Genomic DNA, 21676 nt, shown 5'->3' on the forward strand with positions numbered 1-21676 from the left:
GATTCACATACATATACTCTTGTGATTAGCGCTCTGCAGGGGATACATACATACAGTATATATGACATTCGGTGCCCTGGGGCATGTACATATGTAGACCCTGCAGTGCTGATCTCACAACTACTAGTTGATTCACATACTGTACATATACTCTTGTGATTAGCGCTCTGCAGGGGATACATCCATACAGTATATATGACATCCAGACGTCTTCAATTTCCACATTGTTCTTAATTTGTCTGTATGTTCACGTGTGTGTTGTGGTTACTGAGCACTGTGTGTCGCTATTATTTTTATGAATTGCAAATTGTTGCCATGAATAAATAATATTTATTTCAAACAACAAACTCTGATACAACCCTTGCTTGCTGTCGGATTAACCCCTTGTCGCATGGAGTGGGCTCCTCTGTCTGGGCTCTTCTCATCTAGGATTTTGAAAACGATGACCAGGAATTGAGACGCAGAAATGAACACGGCGATTATGTTTTATGCGGTTACCATTTAGCCTCTGGTGATTGCATATGGGTGGAGGAGTGCACATTGTTGGTGTTACTGGGAAGAAGAAGCTGGAGATTTCTTTTTCTCTGCACAATTGGGACACTATTCATTATTTGACACGTACTTTATTGTTTGGACTTTCTGCATTATATTGATATAATCATCATGTTTTACCAGTGGATTGGTATATATGTTATATTGTTTGATATATGGATTGTTTTTGCACACAGTTTATGTAATTTGTATATTTCTTTCTTTCTTATACATTACACTTTCGAGTGGCGGGAACAAGCTTGCCTGTTCGCGATTTTGTTGAACGATTTGCACGCGATTTCACGTGTCGCACATAGCTCAGCCCATTCACTTCATGGGCTGTTCTATGCGTTTTTGTCACCCAAAAAGTTCTCATGCCCTTTTTTGGGGCCACGAGTGAAATGTTTTTTTTTTAAACTTGCATTTTCCACGATCACAGTGGAATCGTGTTTGGGGTGGTATTAAAGAATAATTGCCGTGATTTGGGATCGTGGGTAGAATCATGGTGATTCCGCCCCATGATCCCAAATCACGGGATGTGAGCAGGGCCTAAGATTTTTTTAATTTTATTCTATGGGGGGTATTCACATCCCAGCAATTTTGTCACTTGTCCTGCCACAGAAATACAGGCACTTCTCAGGGGCAGGATTACATGTTCTTGGCCACATGTTTTTTTCTAAAAGTGCCTGAAAAACACACACATAATCCAAGTGTACAATCCATACGCACACGTTCCTGCATTAAAAGTGGCTGTGTGTATAAGTGGGGGCTGCAGCGACTGGAATCGAACAGAATCAGCAAGGGAGAATGTAACCAGCACACTGAGGATCACCAATATGGGTCCAAAGGTTTTAATAAACGATCACATAGTTACAGCAAGGCAATGTTTCAGCAAGGCAATGCCTGATGAAGGGGTACTGTGAGACTCCGAAACGTTGCCTTGCTGTAACTATGTGATCCAGGGGTGTATTTACCACAAGGCAAACAAGGCATTAGCCTAGGGCGGCATTTTTCAGAGGGGCAGCTCCGCTCTCCAGAAGAAGGGACACACACAGAATGGGGACCAGGTGGGATCTGAAAGTGGCTGCGGGCTGCTTGATGGTGTATGCAGAGCCTGACTCTCATTCCAGGGGATGTCTAGATCTGTGAAGGTGAGTGTCTTTCTCTCTCACGCTGGTGATCGGTGGCCGGTGTATGGAGGGTGGTGGTAGTGGAAGGCTCTCTCGGGTGGGGGGAGGTGTGTTGGCTGGCGTCAGGCTCTCTCTACAGGAAGGGGGGGGGGGGGTGTTGTGCAGCCAATTTTTGTGTTGCTTAGGGCAGCACAAAACCTAAATACACCACTTATGTGATCGTTCATTAAAACTTTTGGACCCATATTGGTGATCTTCGGTGTGCTGGTGACATTCTCCCTTAAAAAACACAAAAAGAAAAAACAACAAACATAAACTCTTCAAAAGTACCTGAAGGATCCACTGTGAATTGTGCACCTAGCCCTAAAGCGGGGTGGGTCCAAGGGAAGCATCAGTTTCTAAGTATATAATAGATTACTCCCTGGGGGCTGTACTAGGTATGTGAGCATGTATGTAGGTATTGTAGGTAAGTGTCTATTTTTCTGTCTGACCACAGTTTTTTTTTAAATGCTAAATATTCATATCCCATTGAAGCATACCAGGAACCATGCCGACACACGGCTGTTTTTAGTGGAGAATAAAAAAAAAACCTCCTTCATTGGGAACAAAAACAAGTGGTTCTGTTGAATAGCTTTTCTTGCTCAGAGCTGTGAATGTATTATCCAGGGATATCTGATGCTTCCCCTACAACTAATTCTACTCATCTATCGTCTTGTCTGCGTTCCACAGCGCAATATATAAATCCCGCTCCTGCTTTTCTTTGCCATAGTGAACGATCTCAGGATTAGAACGCCATTTCACTGTCACATACACTGAGTTAGGTTTATTAGCGCAGTTATGTCTTCATGAAATATTTATTAAATGTACTTTTAAATGCAACTTGTGTAAGTACGCGACTTTGAGTTAATATCATCCTCTGATGCCTCGTGTAGCAGCACAGACTGGGGGAGGGAGGGCCAGCATGAGAAGCCGGTCAGGTGTGCTGCAGTGCCTATGAGCTGGAAAGGAATATTTTGAGAGCAGAAGGATGCCTCCTCACTCTGCTGCTGCTCCTCAGCCCTAGGTTCACACCTAAGCATTTTCTGCAGCGTTTTGCAGAAACGCACTACAGTCCATTTAATACGATTTCCTATGGGACACGTTCACATCTCTGCATTTTCACCCCATTTAAATCCCATAATAGTTTGCTGGCCAGCAAGACACAATAGAACAATGGGATGCAGCACCTGGCAGTGAACAATGGACAACCCCACACCAATACACAATACTAGGACATTCCACCCTATGCCCCTAAGAGGCACAGGGTGGCTTACACATAATGGTGGGACATGGGGAGACAGGGGTCCCCCCACCCCCAAAAGTCACTCCCGTCACACATGAATTGCGTTTTTGATGCATTTTGAATTCAAAATCTGCCTAGCAACAAGAAAAATTTTTAAAAATGAAAAAAGACAAAACAAAACCGCAATACGCATCAAAAATGCAATGCAAACTGCAATGTGGAAACGCATCAAACGCAACCTGCATAAGTGTGAACCTAGACTAAAGGAGAAGTACAGCCAAAGCTCTTTTGGCTGTACGTCTCCTATGGATCACAAAAGCGCAGTTCATTCTGAATTCCTGTGAGACATTTTCAGCTGAGAGTGGGCTGAAGCCCGCTGTCAGCAGACGTCACTCAGCCTGTCCAGGCTGGGGGAAAAAAATCACCTCTCAGCGATCCACGCTCTCCCCCTCCACAGCCCAGTGCTCAAGTGAGGGGGGGGGCAGAGCAGAGAGCGGTGACTGGCAGTCACCTCTCTCTGCTCACAGCGGCGGTGAGAACTCGGCTGTTATGTGATCGCAATCTCACACTTAGAGCTGGCAGGGGACAGATGCAGCATTCACCTAGGTAAGTGTAACCAGAGAAAAAAAAAGCCTATACTTACCTATCCTCCAGTGATATTAGCTCCCTTCCAGAAGTTTCTGTCTTCTGCCCCTTCTTCTTCTGGATTTCACATCTGCAGTCAGCTTGATTGGCTGGCAGGGGAATGACAAAGCTCCCTGAATACAGGGATGGAAGTGGATCTTTAGTCCCCACCTACTTCCTCCCCCCATTCCTACAATTGGAACTTTTTAACATTTTTTTTCTTCTTTTGTTTCTTCTTCCTGTATTCTTGCCTACATGAGAATAACAATGCAGTAGCCCGCAGCCTCCTGAGATACTACCACACATCTCAGTTGGTCTTGGGGCACTCTACTGCCGCAGCACGTCATTGTGCTCATGGGATGATGGTCCTCAAAGGGATTACCAAGGAAGCATGAAGCCAAGCTCCAAAGGGTTAAACGGAAAATTAAGAGGGGAAATGGGTGAGCTGTTATAGTTGTGGCCTGCGGTCCCTCATCTATATTGAATCAGTGAAAAGAATTTACTATCCCTACCATATACCTTACAGTAACTGCATGCAGGTTCATGAGGACTGTCATTAAGTGCGTCAGTGTTTTTTTAAGGTCCCCAACGATAGTCGGCAGAAGAAACATCTTAAGGACTGCCCCTGTTACCTAACCTGCCCACAAATCTCCCTATACCCGTTCTTGACCTCTCAAATACTAACAAATGCTTGCCAGACAGTTTTAGGCCCAGCACAGCTGCCATTATTGTACTCTGGCAGTATAAGTGGGGGATTATAGTTCTTATTGCTGCTCACTGCTGCTTTTTAGGTGGTGTTGTTACTGTTTATGCAAATTTGGCTGGTAAGTGACATCCTACCCCTTGTCCTTATTGCTAAGTGTATTATTATCATTATTATTATTCATTTTACCCTTTACTGCGTGCCTGTTACTAACTTGGTTTGACAACAACATATTAAAGCGGAGCTCCACCCAAAAGGGGAAGTTCCGCTTTAATGCTTTGTCCCCCGCTCCGCATTAAGGATTGACACCTTTGGGGAGCGTGTCCTGAAATCGACAGATACCCACTCCCACTTCTGCTGCTATCACCCTCCCTCCCTGTAGTCTTCTAGGACACGTGACAAGTCCCAGAAGACTATGGGCCATTCACAAAGCGCAGCACTTCTCGCGCATGCGCAGTAGGCACCCGGCTGTGCAGCCGCATTCTGTCACAGCCGGGTGCCTGCACTGAAGATGCTGGCACCAGGGAGAGAAGACAGCCAGTGAAACCAGAGGTGGTGAGGACACTGCTGGACCGAGGGATAGGTAAGTGTCTGTATTTTAAAAGTCAGCAGCTACAGTTTTTGTAGCTGCTTTTACTTATTTTTTTTTTCAGCTGGAACGCCACTTTAAGTGTGTTTTTTCTAATTGACCCGGAGCTTGTGTTCCTTTGAAATAGCATTAGCACTGGTTACTGTCAGTGATTTTCCTGTGATACTGCTGTTGGTGTACTCTGGTGTGTCAGAGGGGCTGAGGTCTTTCAGAAGATCGAGGCCAGCAACAGAAGACCCAACTTAACTAGCGGCTCCTTCAGGGTTAGTGCTACATAGTGTTGCATGTGGTTGGTATAAGTAAGGAATTTATACAGATGAAAGTAGGCAAAAAAAGGAGACAACTTACATTTGGTGAGGTTGCGGAAGACCAAGTACATGATAGATGCAACCTCCAAACAGGACAAGGGGTATGTCACCGCTCTCAATACCTCAGGCAACCCAGTCCTAGGTCCTCATAGGGGACATCAGGAGGGTCATCGGCTGGCTTATAAAGGAGAAAAAGTCCTCTCTACTGTTTGAATGGCAGAGGCAGCTGTGGTGTTTGTTGGGGTTTTAGGAATGGGTGGAAGGCGGGGGGGTGGCTGTCTCTTCCTGGCTTTTGCAGCTGTCCCTCTGATGATGTGCTGGTTCCCAATGATAGAGGGTACACACAGGGGATCCATAAAGAACACTGTTGGATCACTGGATACTCACACTTAAAAAATTTGCTCCACTTAGAGCCCTTATGCATGTCTATCAGTTTGTATCGAAGGAGGTGCCGGCTTTATGATAGCTCATCACCACTCAGCAAACTGGGGCAATAATGAGAGCAATAAGCCCCATCTAGGTGAAACGCGTCGGTGATGTAGTATTTTATTCAGCTTATCTAAGAGTGTGATGTTATTAGTTTTTAGCTCTTTTTTGTGTTTTCCGTACCTTTAGGAATTTTTCCTGCAGGCAGCCAGAGTATAGCGGTAAAAACAAGCCTATAAACCCCCTTCCCCAATATCCCACTTAAGCTGTGCAATGGACGTCAGAAGAGTCAGTACATATTACTGCATCACAAATTATACAGCAGAACCGCCACCACATGCTTCCCGTGTGAGTGAATGGCGCGGCAGCGCAACTGTAAGCTTGCGGTTGTAGTGCGGTATTTCAGTAGAAAATCCCTGTTTGGTTGGAAAAAAAACAGGCATTCAGGAGGCAGTACTATCACCTTCTGAATGCAATTACAGCTTACCTGCCAGCAATGATTCTTTTGAAATCTATAGTTCCACTTTAAAGTGGTTGTAAACCCTTACATATACCCAGTGAAGTGATTGGCCTCAGGTGATACACAGAGATGAAACAAATCCTCCTACATAAGTTGTACCTGTTTATCTGTGGCCCCTCTTCTCTACATCCATTCAAAGTCCAGAATTTATCAATCTGTCTGAGCATTCAGAAAAAAGGGGCGGAGAGCTGAAGTTACACATTGCAGAGCTCAGTGAGGAGAGTTCTGAGAGGTGATTGGAGGGAAGGGACACACACCCCTTTACATGGAACACAGAGCTGAGGCTGTCAATCAGCTGGAGCTCCCTCTCCTGTCACCTTTTTTCTCTTGGTGTCAGGAAAACTTGTCAGAGTTGATTCATGCTGATAGCAGAGGAATGAAGCAGCAGACACTTATGCAGGCCATAGATGGTTCGAAAATCGGCTGATTTTTCAGCCGAAAAAAAAAATCGGCCGATTTTCGCACTGTTAATGGGTTAATTGGTCGGCCATTTTTCTGGATTTTGGCACATTTTTTTTATTGGTAAAGTTGGAAAACAATTGGCTGATTTTGCCGATCAGCCGATTTTCGGGGCAGTGATGGGCAAATCGGACGATCTTTTTACCGATAAAAAAATTTGCGCATGAGCCGTGACCTGCAAGAAAAAGAAGAAGAAGAAAAAGAAGAAGAAAAAGAAGACGAAGAAGAAAAAAAGAAGAAAAAGGAGAAGAAAAAGAAGAATTCCAGTCCACTATTATATTTGACATGAAAAAGTATTGCGGTTGCAACAATGTATCTATTTGTATCCGAATAAAAACATCATTATCCGAAATGGATACAAATAGATACAATGTTGTAACCTCTATACTTTTTAATGTCAAATATAATAGCGGAGCTCTCTGCAGAGCACAGAAGTAATTAAATGCTGGTCGTAGGGTCGAAAATCGGCCGATTGTTTTTACCGTTGGTGGTAAAGTTGGCCTATTGAACGACCAATTTTTCGTTAAAAAAATGGTCGATTTTCAACCCATCTATGGCCTGCATTAGACACAGGAGTGTGTTTAGAATATGTGCTACCCTAGGCATTCAAAAAAGTCCCTGACCCTTTCCAAAAACTCACTGGGTGAAAACACGGGGATGTGAACCTGTCCCATAGGAAATCATGTTAAATGGACTGTACTGCGCTTCCACAAAATGCTGCGGAAAATGCTTAGGTGTGAACCTGGGGTAAGAGAGTTTAGTTCTGCTTTAAGTTCCTGCTCACTGCTGCCCGTAGTGCTGGAAATCATTTTGAAATATCTTTCGGAGGATTACTTATTTTTTTTTCTTTAATAAGACAGATGTGTTTAAACGAATTTTCAGTGATCATCGCAGTTCTCCATCTGTCTGTTTGCATGTACTCCATAAACAGGTTCGGCTAAGTCAATAAACATACTAAACCTATGCGATGCTCTGCAAATGTGTCCTGTTAACCGCGGCTTGGCAGCGAAACGCACTGGCTGAGTCTGCTGAATATTATACCTGTCACAATGAGCCTGGCGCCCACCTGGCACGGTAATTACAGCCAAGTTCTCCAGCAAAGTGCTTAGTTGTGTGCGCTGTGATTTTTCTGCAGGTCCCAGCAATCTACAATATAAACACCATGCTAACTAACATAAAGACCTTTAAGAAAAAGTCCATAGTATTTATGTGAAAAGAGCAAAGCTAAAAACGGTCTGAGAAAGCAAGAATTCAGACTTATTATATGTATTCCACACCGAGTGCTGCATACACTTCACTTTCACATTTCACAGCAAAATGGCAGTTAAATTATGTGAACGCTTTGGGTTCTATTTATAAAGCAGTTGCTGTGCAGATTTCTCAATCAGGAAAATACTGCATTGTGGCCACTAGATGGAGCTGACGATTATTGGAAATAAACATATTATGCTTATTTTGCTTTGAGCATTTGTCCCTGAGTGCAAACTGCCTGAACGTTCTGCTGTCAGCTGTCAGAGCCTCATAGAGTTTGACAGGCAGCCAGGTGCAGGGATGGGTGCAACACCTGTGTCCCCCACCAACAGCTAAATGCTGGAGCCCCATGTAGGTCACCCAGTTTTATAATTTTTATTATATATATATATATATATATATATATATGGCTTTTTTTTTCTCAGGGAATAAGTGTAGGAACTCCCCCCTTCTGAGTCACTCCGCCCCCCACTACCCACCTCTGAGCAACATCCCCTGGTTCCACCCCTTATCCACCTCCCAGTATCGCTCCTTTTAGAGAATACAGAGCCAAGTGTCATTTTGTGGTGGTAAGTCATTTGTATGGAGTTTGTTCATGATAACAAGAAAATCAGTAAAATAGATCCCTTGCAGCCAGCAGCAATAGAACCCCCAGCAACAATAGATTCCCCCAGCAACAATGGATTTCCGCAACAAAATACTACCCCAGAAAAAAATCGACCCCCAAAAGCATCAACAGACTCTCCAGCAGTCAGCAACAAGAGACCCCCCCCAGCAACAATAGATCCCCCCAACAACAATGGATTCCCGCAACAAAATACTACCCCAGCAACAAACGACCCCCAAAAGCATCAACAGATTTTCTACAGCCAACGACAATAGACCTCCCCCCCCAGCAACAATAGATTCCCCCAACAACAATGAATTCCTGCAACAAAATACTACCCCAGCAACAATTGACCCTCAGAAGCATCAACAGACTCTCCGGAAGCCAGCAACAATAGACCCCTCCCTCAACAGTAGATCTCTTACAGCATCAATTGACTTCCCAGCAACAATAGACCTCCCCAGCAGACCTCCCCTTGCACAATTCTCCCATCATTGATTAGAAATTTGCTCTTTTTTAAAAAAATTTCCAACATGCCGATCACTTAAAGTGTTACTAAACCCAGAACCCTGCATTCACTATATCCGGTCTCCCTGGACCCTGCATCCTCTATATCTGGCCTCCCAGGACCCTGCATTCACTATATCCGGTCTCCCCGGACCCTGCATTCACTATATCTGGTCTCCCCGGACCCTGCATTCACTATATCTGGTCTCCCAGGACCCTGCATTCACTATATCTGGTCTCCCCGGACCCTGCATTCACTATATCTGGTCTCCCCGGACCCTGCATTGACTATATCTGGTCTCCCCGGACCCTGCATTCACTATATCTGGTCTCCCCGGACCCTGCATTGACTATATCTGGTCTCCCCGGACCCTGCATTCACTATATCTGGTCTCCCCGGACCCTGCATTCACTATATCTGGTCTCCCAGGACCCTGCATTCACTATATCTGGTATCTCCAGGACCCTGCATTCTCTATATCTGGTCTCCCAGGACCCTGCATTCACTATATCTGGTCTCCCCGGACCCTGCATTCACTATATCTGGTCTCCCCAGACCCTGCATTCACTATATCTGGTCTCCCCAGACCCTGCATTGACTATATCTGGTCTCCCAGGACCCTGCATTCACTATATCAGGTCTCCCCAGACCCTGCATTCACTATATCTGGTCTCCCAGGACCCTGCATTGACTATATCTGGTCTCCCTGGACCCTGCATTCACTATATCTGGTCTTCTCGGACCCTGCATTCACTATATCCGGTCTCCCAGGACTCTGCATTCACTATATCTGGTCTTCCAGGACCCTGCATTCACTATATCTGGTCTCCCACAGTACACAGATCATGGAAAGGCAATTATTTAAGTAAATATAAACTGCTAAATACCTTTTCTCATCAGCAGTTTATAGCAGTCTTGTGACTTCTATCAGTGTCCAGCCCAGCACTAGCTAAAGCTTGTAGGAGGAGTTTTCATTTTGCTCTAGGAGGATGCAGGACCCCTGACCCTCTCTCTGGAAAGTGCTGATTGGCCCTGTGCTCATCACTTGCACTCTTCCCCCCCCCTCCAAAAAAAAACCTCTCTAGCAATACACACCAAATTGAGCATGTGCAAAATGCCTATGGTTCAGTCTGTCTTATCAGGAGATAGGAGGTGGTCGCATAAACAAGGGGAGCAACAGAACAATCGGGATCAAACTGCCTTTTTACACAATGCAGAGGATTAACCCCTTAGGTTCCACAGTGAGTATAACAAGCATGCTTTACTGCATATACAGACTGATTGTACTGTTGTGGGTTTTGTAACACTTTAAATTTGATGGCTGCATGAAAATCGTCTGAGGCCCACTAATGGAGCAAAATTCTAAAGAAAATTTTTAGTTACGATTTTGGAAAGAAAATTATTTTAGAATTCGACTCATGTATGGCCTGCATTAGTGCTTAAATGCGGTATCTTGTGGTGCTTGCATGTATCCTTAGTAGTACCCTTCAATCAATTCCCTGTACCCCTTTGGAACCTTGTTGGACCCTAGACCCAAGCTGTTCATGGGGCTTTTGATTTTTCTACAATCTGGGGTTCAACCCTTTGCCCTTCCAACTGCCATTACGTCAATGTTGAGTAGAGTTAGAGTTAAATGATAACGTTGGCCTTGGCCAACAACCCAAGTGGGCTCTTCAGAGACAAAGTTCCATTTGAAGACACAGATAAGTACTTCCAATAATCACAAGGTGTCTTCTTTTCATCTCTTTGGTTACCTTGTTTTTGCCTGAAGAAAGGTTCAGTATTGATTTTTTTTTATATAGAGAAAAATGTGCTTAGCCTTTAATAGGCAGAAACAAAGTGATTTCTACTCTATTTAGTCATAAAATATTTCCACGTAAAAAAAAAGAAAACAAATCCTCTTCATCTTGTGCATGCACGCTAAACCTAATCAAGAAAATCTCAGCTTTCACATATTAGGCACATGGGCGCCCGGGGGAATATATCCATATGCATACACTGGTCTATGCAAGTACTGGCGCATACCCCCATACAGCCATCGATTGCTGTGGCCAGCTGTACATGGCATCTGTGGTTCCCAGGTTTGGGAAATATGCCTGAATTATTTTCTGGATGGCCCCAGGTGCCCATGTGCACGAGGCCTTGCTGTAATTTCAAAAGTAGCTATAATTTTTTTTAAAGGAGAAGTCCACCTTTTGCAAATAAATAAATACATAAATGTATCCACTTTTGCAGAAAACAAATATGCAATTACTATGAAGGAAGCTTCAATAGACTGAGTACAGTGATCACCACCCCACTCTTCCATTGATCCATGGTGGCAGATGGGACTCTGTGAATGGATGATGTGAATACCTGGGTGGAGCCCCATACAGTCACGCAAAATTCAAAAGTAACCGCTGCCACTGGGGAAAAGAACCCCCCACCTGCTGTCATGGGAGGAAGTTGTTTTGGATGGGAGGGTTCGCTTGCCTCCATGTTGCATGCTACTCCCTAAATATGGGTGTAACATGGTCTATCAGATGGAGTTACCCTTTAAATTTATTAGAACTTGAATAAAGTCTACCCTTGCAGTGGGGCCCCCCCACACTGTAAGGCTAGGTTCACATATGTGCGGGTGGTGCCGCTGCGGATCTGCACAAAATTACGTACAAAAGAATGCGGACCCGTGGGTGGGTGCCATCAATTCTAATGACACGCCGCCCGCACTGGAAATCGCAACCGTATTGGGAACGTGAGGGCTGCGGTTTCCAAAGAAGTGCAGGGACTTCTTCCCTGTGTGTCCCAGGGCACGGGAGTCCATTCAAATGTCCGCAGTCTCTGGTCATCCCCTGTACTGTGTCTGCAGTTTCTGGTCATCTCCTATACCGTGTCTGCAATCTCTGGTCATCCCCTGTACTGTGTCTGCAGTTTCTGGTCATCTCCTATACCGTGTCTGCAGTCTCTGGTCATCTCCTGTACTATGTCCACAGTTTCTGGTCATCTCCTGTAGTATGTCTGCAGTCTCTGGTCATCTCCTGTACTGTGTCCGCAGTCTCTGGTCATCTCCTGTACTGTGTCTGCAGTCTCTGGTCATCTCCTGTACTATGTCCGCAGTCCCTGGTCATCTCTTGTACTATGTCCGCACTCTCTGGTCATCTCTTGTACTGTGTCCGCAGTCTCTGGTTATCTCCTGTACCATGTCCGCAGTCTCTGGTCATCCCCTGTACTATGTCTGCAGTTTCTGGTCATCTCCTGTACCATGTCCACAGTCTCCGGTCATCCCCTGTACTATGTCCGCAGTCTCTGGTCATCTCCTGTACTGTGTCCGCAGTCTCTGGTCATCTCCTGTACCGTGTCCGCAGTCTCTGGTCATCTCTTGTACCATGTCTGCAGTCTCTGGTCGTCTCCTGTACTATGTCCACAGTTTCTGGTCATCTCCTATAGTATGTCTGCAGTTTCTGATCATCTCCTGTACTATGTCTGCAGTCTCTGGTCATCTCCTGTACTATGTCTGCAGTCTCTGGTCATCTCCTGTACTATGTCCGCAGTCTCTGGTCGTCTCCTGTACTATGTCCACAGTTTCTGGTCATCTCCTGTACTGTGTCCGCATTCTCTGGTCCATCTCCTGTACTATGTCTGCAGTCTCTGGTCATCTCCTGTACTATGTCCGCAGTCTCTGGTCATCTCCTTTACTATGTCTGCAGTCCATTGGTTCAGAATTTTTTTTTCTTTCTCTAAAATCTAGGTGCGTCTTATGGTCAGGTGCGTCTTATGGAGCAAAAAATTCAGTACTTTTCTCATCTGTGAATGCCTTGAGAAGGGTGCTGCCTTCAGTAAATGCCCTATTTGCCTTCCCTAGGACCGGACAGTTTCTGTATTCCTTTAGCAGCTCTTTCCCAGCAAGCTCCCTCATGAGATCCCCCTCCCCCTCCCCCGCCTAGACCCGTACTTGCCTCTGCTAGATCCAGAATATTTCCTATGCTTCCCACATTGTTGCACATTATACACTGAATATTGGCAAAAAGCCTCCTTACCAAATGTGACAGATTGCTTTGAGAGGAAAAGCAATGTCTCAGATTTACTGTACTTTACAAAGAACTTTTTAAAGATTATTCTCATGCGCAGGCAACAACTGGGATCCATATTTCTCGCCATCTGTTACAATGATGCCCTCTAGAATCTGTTGAACAAGAAATTCATTCCGCAGAATTCCTACCCCTCCGAACGTGCCTTGTGCGTTAACCTCCTCGTGTCACAACAACGTAGACAATATCTTCGTAGATGTCGTGTTTTCAGGCAAACAACAGGCCATTTCAATGCCTTTACCTGTTTAAACCGCCACTTTCCACAACAGGCACCTTTCCAATCCCCTGGCACGGTCGCCCCTGGAAAACGGTGGCGGAGAATTAGCCGACCTCGGCACTAATGAGCCTCGTTTTTGTAATTTGCATACAAATATTTGGTGGTATTCCTATTTAATTTTATGTACATAATCATAAAAGGTTGCATAAATATTTAGTGTGGCCTATTTACAATTCATGCGACACGCCGGGTTTAGCATTCATTTTGCACAACGGTTACATAAAAGGCGCCGTTATACGTAGGAGCAAATTATATTTTGTTTCCGTCGCCAATCAATACTCGTTAGTTTTATTCACGGTTCCGCGTCTGAGTTGCTGATTCCTCCCTTTGACATTTTTGCCATTTTATGGGTAGAATTCTTCATTCTTTTGGATTGGGGTTTTGATGGGATTGCGCTTTTACATAAACGTTTGAAGTAAACCTGTCACTAAATAGAAAAGCTGATTTTTTATTTTCGAACACGGGGCGGATTGAAAAAGCAGCATGTAGCGTTACATTTTTTTGGGCTTTGGAATTGTATGCAAATGAGCTTAATGTGTTACTAAACCCACAAAAGTAAAATCAGTCTGTATATGCAGTAAAGCATGCTTGTTATACTCACTGTGGAACCTAAGAGGTTAATCCTCTGCATTGTGTAAAAAGGCTGTTTGATCCTGGCTTTTCTGCTCCTCCTCTTGTTCAAATGTTCACTTATTATTATTATTATTATACAGTATTTATATAGCGCCAAAGGGTTTGCTCAGCGCTGTACAATAGCAAGGGGGACAGAACACGAGACAAGACAGAAACAACACAATACACGAGGGGTTCGAGCTTACAATATAGGAGGGAGGGGAAAGCGGTACAGGAGGAAATGGCTGTGGGGAATGAAGTGGTGGGAGGAGTGGAGGAGGTCAGCTGTTAGGTGAGGGTGGGGTAGGCTTCCCTTAAGGGGTGGGTCTTCCGGGTGCGCCTGAAGGTGATGAGGGTAGGTGACAGTCTGATGGATTGGGGTAGGGAATTCCAGAGGATGGGGGAAGTCCTGGAGAAATCCTGAAATCGGGCATGGGAGGAGGAGACCAGGGAGCTAGAGAGTAGGAGGTCCTGTGAGGAGCGAAGGGCACGGGTAGGGTAGTATTTGGGTATCAGGTTGGTTATGTAGTTTGGGGCGGCGTTGTGAATGGCTTTGTAAGTCAGGGTTAGCAGATTGAATTTGATGCGCTGGGCAATCGGGAGCCAGTGAAGGGATTGGCAGAGGGGGGCGGCAGATGTGGAGCGGTTGGTGATGTGGATGAGTCTGGCCGCTGAGTTTAGGATCGTCTGGAATGGGGATAGCGTTCGTTTGGGTAGGACAGTGAGAAGGGAGTTGCAATAGTCCAGGCTTGAGATGATGAGGGAGTGTCTGGGGTGAGGAATGTACGTATCTTGGAGATGTTGCGGAGGTGGAGCCTGCATGATCTTGATAGCAGTTGGACGTGGGGTAGGAAGGAGAGGTGTGAGTCCAGGGTGACACCCAGGACTTTGGCGTGTGGGGTGGGAGTGATGGTGGCGTTGTTAGTAGTAATGGAGAGGATGGGGGGGGGGGGCGCGGGGAGGGGGGAAGACCAGGAGCTCTGTTTTGGACAGGTTAAGTTTGAGGAAGTGGAGCGACATCCAGTCTGATATGTCGTTCAGGAGGTGGGCGATGCGGGCGGAGAGTGAGGGGGTGAGGTGGGGGGGTGGAGAGGTAAATTTGTGTGTCGTCGGCATAGAGGTGGTAATTGAAGCCGTGGGAGTGTATTAGTTTGCCAAGGGAGAAGGTGTAGATGGAGAAGAGGAGGGGTCCAAGGACAGAGCCTTGGAGGACTCCGACAGAGAGGGGGAAGGAGGGGGAGGTGGCAGTGTTATAGGTGACGCTGAAGGAGCGTTGGAAAAGGTAGGAGGCGAACCAGGAGAGAGCAGCGTCCCTGATGCCAAGGGAGTGCAGTTTAGTAAGGAAGAGAGGGTGGTCGACAGTGTCGAAGGCTGCGGAGAGGTCAAGGAGCAGGAGGACAGAATAGTGGCCATTAGCTTTGGCGGTTAGTAGGTCGTTGGTGATTTTAAGTAGAGCGGTTTCGGTGGAGTGCAGGGGACGGAAGCCAGACTGTAGAGGGTCAAGGAGGTTGTTATCAGTGAGGTGGGCGCTTAGGCGATTGTAGGCCAGGCGCTCAAGGAGCTTGGAAGTGAATGGCAGCAGGGAGATGGGTCTAAGGTTGTTAAGGTCAGTGGGGTCAAGGGAGGGTTTTTTGAGTATGGGGGTGATGTGCGCGTGCTTTAGAGGGGAGGGGAAAGTGTCAGTGGAGAGGGAGAGATTGAAGATGTGGGTGAGGGAGCGAATGATGGAGGGGGGAAGTGACTGGAGGAGCTGTGAGGGGATAGGGTCCAGGGGGCAGGTGGTGAGGCGGGATTCAGTGAAGACCTTGGAGACCTCCTCAGGGGTAGTTGGGCTGAAGGAGCGGAGTGTTGGGGAGGTGATAGTGTGCGGGGGGTTAGGCCTAGCGGGGGGTAGTGTGGCTATGAGGTTGAAGGAGGGGAGGATAGAGGGGTTGTAGGAGGGCGGGAGGCTGGGTGGAGAGGTATATTGTGAGTTGACAATGTCCTTACGGATTGCGTCAATCTTGTTTTGGAAATGATTGGCAATCTCGTGGGCGGTGAGTGAGGTGCTTAGTGGAGGAGGGGGGGGGGAGAGAGCAGGGATTTGAAAGTGGAGAAGAGCCGACGAGGACAGGTGGAGAGGGTGTTGATAAGGGTTACGAAATAGGCTTGCTTGGCGGCGTGGAGGGAGGTGGTGTAGGTGAGGAAGGCGGCTTTGTAGAGGGAGAATGCACAAGGGGATCTGGTTTTGCGCCAAAAGCGCTCCAGCACGTGACTGCGTCGTTTGGGACCTTTTGTACAGTCGTTTTGCCAGGGTTGAAGCGGTCGGGGTCTAATGCTACGTGTGGTTAGGGATGCCAGGGAGTCGAGGGCAGCCAACAGTGAGTCGTTGTACGCAGTAGTGGCCAGGTCAGGGCATGATAGAGGGAAGATACTGTCATACAGACGGTCAGCTGCCGGGTGGGTTGGGTTCAGATTGCGGAGGTTGCGGGTTATGGTTAGACGCTTTGGGGGGGGGGGGGAGTTAAGGGAGAGGGAGATGGAGAATGTGATGAGGTGGTGGTCAGAGAGGGGGAAGGGGGTTTAAGTGAAGTCCTGGGGGGTGCAGAGGTGGGAGAAAACGAGGTCCAGGGTGTTTCCATTGGTGTGGGTGGAGGACTGTGTGTGCTGTGTGAGCGCGAAGGAGGAGGTTAGGCGGAGGACTTGGGAAGTAGCTGGGCTGTTGGCATTGATGGGGATATTGAAGTCACCTAGGATGATGGTCGGTAGCTCGGAGGAGAGGAAGAAGGAAAGCCAGGTGGCAAAGTCATCAAGGAAGGGGGATGCAGGACCAGGAGTCCGATAGATTACCGCAATCCTCAGGGGGGTGGGAGAGAAGAGCCGGATGCAGTGGGCCTCAAAGGAGGAGAAGGATAGGGAGGGGGGGTTAGGGAGGACCTGGAAGGTGCTCAGCGGTGGCAGGAGCATACCGACCCCACCGCCTCTGCGGCCACTCGGTCTGGGTGAGTGGGTCCAGACGAGGCCTCCATAGGAGAGGGCTGCAGGGGAGGTGGAGTCAGTGGCTTGGATCCAGGTTCCAGTGGGAGACAAAAAGGTCGTGGATGGCGGTGAGCTTGTTGCAAACCGAGCGGGCGTTCAGGAGTGCAACCGAGAGAGGAGGGGGACAGATACAAGGTTGAGGGGGTTGCGGTGGCTGGCGGGAGTAGGGGGTGCCGAGAGGGGGAGTGGGGAGATGGGGGGCCAGGGTTTGGGGAGATGTCTCCGGCGGTTAGGAGAAGGAGGAGGGAGAGGAAGGTGGCATGGGAACGGGATGTGCAGGAGCGTGTGGGTCTGTTGGTGGTGGCGTGTGGGTCGGCGGGGGAGTGGAGTATCAGGAGGAGGTGGTGAGAGCCGTAGAGGGGAAAAGGAAGAAGTGAGGGTGCAATGTAGAGCTGTTTTGGGGGAGTAGGGGGGTGGAGGGAGGCAATTTTGGGAATGGAGGAGAGGAGAATGAGGAGGAGGAGTGCAGGTGGCATGCTAGGGTGAGCAGAGTGCTGGTCAGGTTGGAGAGGAGGGAGGTTTCAGTCAGGATGTGAGGATGGAGAGAGTCCGTTATGCCATGACGGAGTTCATCGGTGTCCAATCGTAGGAGGGGAGTGGGAGTAGTGGGTGGCTGGGGCCGCAGCTGGCTGGTTGTAGTCTGTGGGTGCTGTAGACCAGCGTCCGTGTGTGTCGTGGCACGGCGTCGGTGGGTACAGTGGTGCGGCGGCTGGACGAGCCGTGGGACGCGGTGATTGGAGGTGTTGTAGGCCCGGCGTCAGGAGGTGCTGGAGGCCCGGCGTCGGGAGGTATTGAGGGCTCGGCTTCGGGAGGTGATGAGGGCCCGGCGACGGGAGGTGTTGAGGGCCCGGCGTCAGGAGTAGCTGAAGACTCGGTGTCAGGAGGTGCAGGGGGCTCGGCGACAGGAGGTGCTGAAGGCCCGGTGTCGGGGGGTGCTGAGGGCCCGGGGCCAGGGGTGCTGAAGGCCTGGCGTCAGGAGGTGGTGTAGGCCAGCATTTGGAGGTGGTGTGGGCCGATGTCCGGAATGGGCACTCATGCACACTAGACTTTTACAGCTGCTGGTTTTGGCTTTTGACATTTTTTTCTACAGCTGGTAGACCCCCCAGCATGTTATCCTATGTGTCCATCCCCGGCATGTTATCCTATGTGTCCATCCCCGGCATGTTATCCTGTGTGTCCATCCCCGGCATGTTATCCTATGTGTCCATCCCCGGCATGTTATCCTATGTGTCCATCCCCGGCATGTTATCCTGTGTGTCCATCCCCGGCATGTTATCCTGTGTGTCCATCCCCGGCATGTTATCCTGTGTGTCCATCCCCGGCATGTTATCCTGTGTGTCCATCCCCGGCATGTTATCCTGTGTGTCCATCCCCGGCATGTTATCCTGTGTGTCCATCCCCGGCATGTTATCCTGTGTGTCCATCTCCGGCATGTTATCCTGTGTGTCCATCCCCGGCATGTTATCCTGTGTGTCCATCCCCGGCATGTTATCCTGTGTGTCCATCCCCGGCATGTTATCCCGTGTGTCCATCCCCGGCATGTTATCCCGTGTGTCCATCCCCGGCATGTTATCCCGTGTGTCCATCCCCAGCATGTTATCCCGTGTGTCCATCCCCGGCATGTTATCCCGTGTGTCCATCCCCGGCATGTTATCCCGTGTGTCCATCCCCAGCATGTTATCCTAGGTGTCCATCCCCGGCATGTTATCCCATGTGTCCATCCCCGGCATGTTATCCTGTGTGTCCATCCCCGGCATGTTATCCTATGTGTCCATCCCCGGCATGTTATCCTATGTGTCCATCCCCGGCATGTTATCCTGTGTGTCCATCCCCGGCATGTTATCCTATGTGTCCATCCCCGGCATGTTATCCTATGTGTCCATCCCCGGCATGTTATCCTAGGTGTCCATCCCCGGCATGATATCCTAGGTGTCCATCCCCAGCATGTTATCCTAGGTGTCCATCCCCACCATGTTATCCTATGTGTCCATCCCCAGCATGTTATCCTATGTGTCCATCCCCGGCATGTTATCCTATGTGTCCATCCCCAGCATGTTATCCTATGTGTCCATCCCCAGCATGTTATCCTATGTGTCCATCCCCGGCATGTTATCCTGTGTGTCCATCCCCAGCATGTTATCCTAGGTGTCCATCCCCGGCATGTTATCCTAGGTGTCCATCCCCGGCATGTTATCCCGTGTATCCATCCCCGGCATGTTATCCTATGTGTCCATCCCCAGCATGTTATCCTAGGTGTCCATGCATACATAGACTGGAATCAGCCTTTTTTGGCTGGAAAAAAAGCCTAGAACTAGTGGGTTTCTAGAGGAGTTTTTTAGCTGTAAAAACACTCTTACACTGAAAAACACGGTAAAACGTGGTAAACCAGCATTTTTGGACTTTTTTTTACTAAAAAATATTTTTTTTTTGTCAAACAAAAACGAAAAAAAAAACCGCAAATGCGAAAAATGCGGCAAAACGCTAATACAAAAATGCTAAAAAAACAAATTTTTTAACGTGATTTTACACAGCTAACGTAACCAGCATTATTAAACCACCCAGTGTGCATGGGGCCTTATCTCCTGCTAAGACAGACTGAACCATAGCCATTCTGCATATGCTCAGTTTAGTGTGTATTGCTAGAGAGGTTTTTTTTTCTTGGGAGAGTGCATGTGATCAGCACAGGGCCAATCAGCACTGTCCAGACAGAGGTCAGGGGTTCTACATCCTCTTAGAGCAGAAAGAAAACTCCTCCTACAGGGTCCAGGGGAGACCAGATATAGTGAATGCAGGGTCCTGGGAGACCAGGTATAGTGAATGCAGGGTCCTGGGAGAGCGGATATAGTGAATGCAGGGTCCAGGGAGAGCGGATATAGTGAATGCAGGGTCCGGGGAGACCAGATATCATGAATACAGGGTCTGGGGAGACCAGATATAGTGAATTCAGGGTCCGGGGAGACCAGATATAGTGGATGCAGGGTCCTGGGAGAGTGGAAATAGTGAATGTAGGGTCCAGGGAGACCGGATATAGTGAATGCAGGGTCCAGGGAGAGCGGATATAGTGAATGCAGGGTCCTGGGAGAGCGGATATAGTGAATGCAGGGTCCTGGGAGACCAGATATAGTGAATGCAGGGTCCAGGGAGAATGGATATAGTGAATACAGGGTCCTGGGAGACCAGATATAGTGAATGCAGGGTCCAGGGGAGACCAGATATAGTGAATGCAGGGTCCTGGGAGACCAGGTATAGTGAATGCAGGGTCTGGGGAGACCAGATATAGTGAATTCAGGGTCCAGGGAGACCAGATATAGTGAATGCAGGGTCTGGGAAGACCAGATTAGTGAATGCAGGGTCCTGGGAGACCAGATATAGTGAATGCAGGGTCCTAGGAGACCAGATATAGTGAATGCAGGGTCTGGGGAGACCAGATTAGTGAATGCAGGGCCCTGGGAGACCAGATATCGTGAATGCAGGGTCCTGGGAGACCAGATATAGTGAATGCAGGGTCCGGGGAGACCAGATATAGTGAATGCAGGGTCCAGGGAGAGCGAATATAGTGAATGCAGGGTCTGGGGAGACCAGATATAGTGAATGCAGGGTCTGGAGAGAGCGGATATAGTGAATGCAGGGTCCTGGGAGAGCGGATATAGTGAATGCAGGGTCCGGGGTTTAGTAACAGTTTAAAGGGTCAATCTGCTCAAAAGCGAGATATTCCTCAAAAGTCGACCCCTGAATTATTAATTGTCTTGGAGCAGTGGGATATCACTGACATAATAATGGGGCCCAATGATACCAATGATGAGGTACAATTCCTCTCAATGACACCAACAATGGGACACAATTCCTCCCTATGACACCAATGATAGGGAACAATGTCTAACAATGACACCAACAATGAGGCCCAATGACACCAATGATGAGGCACAATTCCTCCCAATGACACCAACGATTGGACATTGTTTTTTCCAACTGATGACTGGCCGTTTGTTTAGAAAATGTTGGAACCCCTGCTCTATAGTATTCCCCTTCACTCCTCCCTCAGCAGCAGTATAAACAGTTATGCTAGGAGGGGTGGAGGAGCTGGGCCAGCACTGACAGTAATTAGACACTTCCAGAAGAGAAGAGGGCTGACATGCAAGGAGAGAGGGGCCTATGCTTGGAAACTGACTCTTCTGGGAGTAGTCATATTCCCTTGCACGGCCCATTTCAAATCCCCCAAAAATGGTTTATGGGAAAGGAAAGCACTGCAAGTCACAGTCCTTGATATTTCTCTGTACCTGTGATGTTATTTGTTGGTGACAGGGCCTCTTTAGCAGATTAAATGCTCTTGTACCTGCTGCAGCCATACACACAAGCGCATGTACACACTTTAGGGTCTTTATTGGTCAGACGTTGACTGATGGTCCTGCGTTGTACGTGATGACATCATAGCTGGGACCACCGGCCGGAGCGCTGCAGAGGAGAGGCTGCGGGGGACTGGTTGCCCGGAAGGAGGCGAGGGATAAGGTAAGTAAATGTGATTTTTACTAATACCCTGAGAATGAACCGGCAGAGAGAGCTGACCACAAGGGCAGATTGTTTTATACTTGTGTCCCCGTAGTTCAGGTTTAGGCAGATAGGGGTCCTCGTGGCAGCTGAGCCTAGGACCCCAGTGCTGTAAATCAAGAGAGCTCATTACTAAGCCGTTGTGCTGCCCGACAATTTCAGATTCAGACCTCACTCTCGCCTCAAGAGTTCATATCCCCCCCACTGCTTTTTTTTTTC

At 47.9% G+C, this 21676-nt stretch overlaps 1 protein-coding gene across 1 annotated transcript in view; it reads left to right on the forward strand.

The window, feature by feature from the left end:
• Window positions 1-21676, forward strand: part of ST6GALNAC3 (ST6 N-acetylgalactosaminide alpha-2,6-sialyltransferase 3) — a 518012-nt gene that overhangs the window by 137758 nt on the left and 358578 nt on the right. The window lies entirely within an intron of this gene.

Source organism: Staurois parvus, unplaced genomic scaffold (genome assembly GCF_062004578.1).
Source record: "Staurois parvus isolate SC_StPar_1 unplaced genomic scaffold, SC_StPar_1.0 ptg000578l, whole genome shotgun sequence".
Taxonomy (NCBI): Eukaryota; Metazoa; Chordata; class Amphibia; order Anura; family Ranidae; genus Staurois; species Staurois parvus.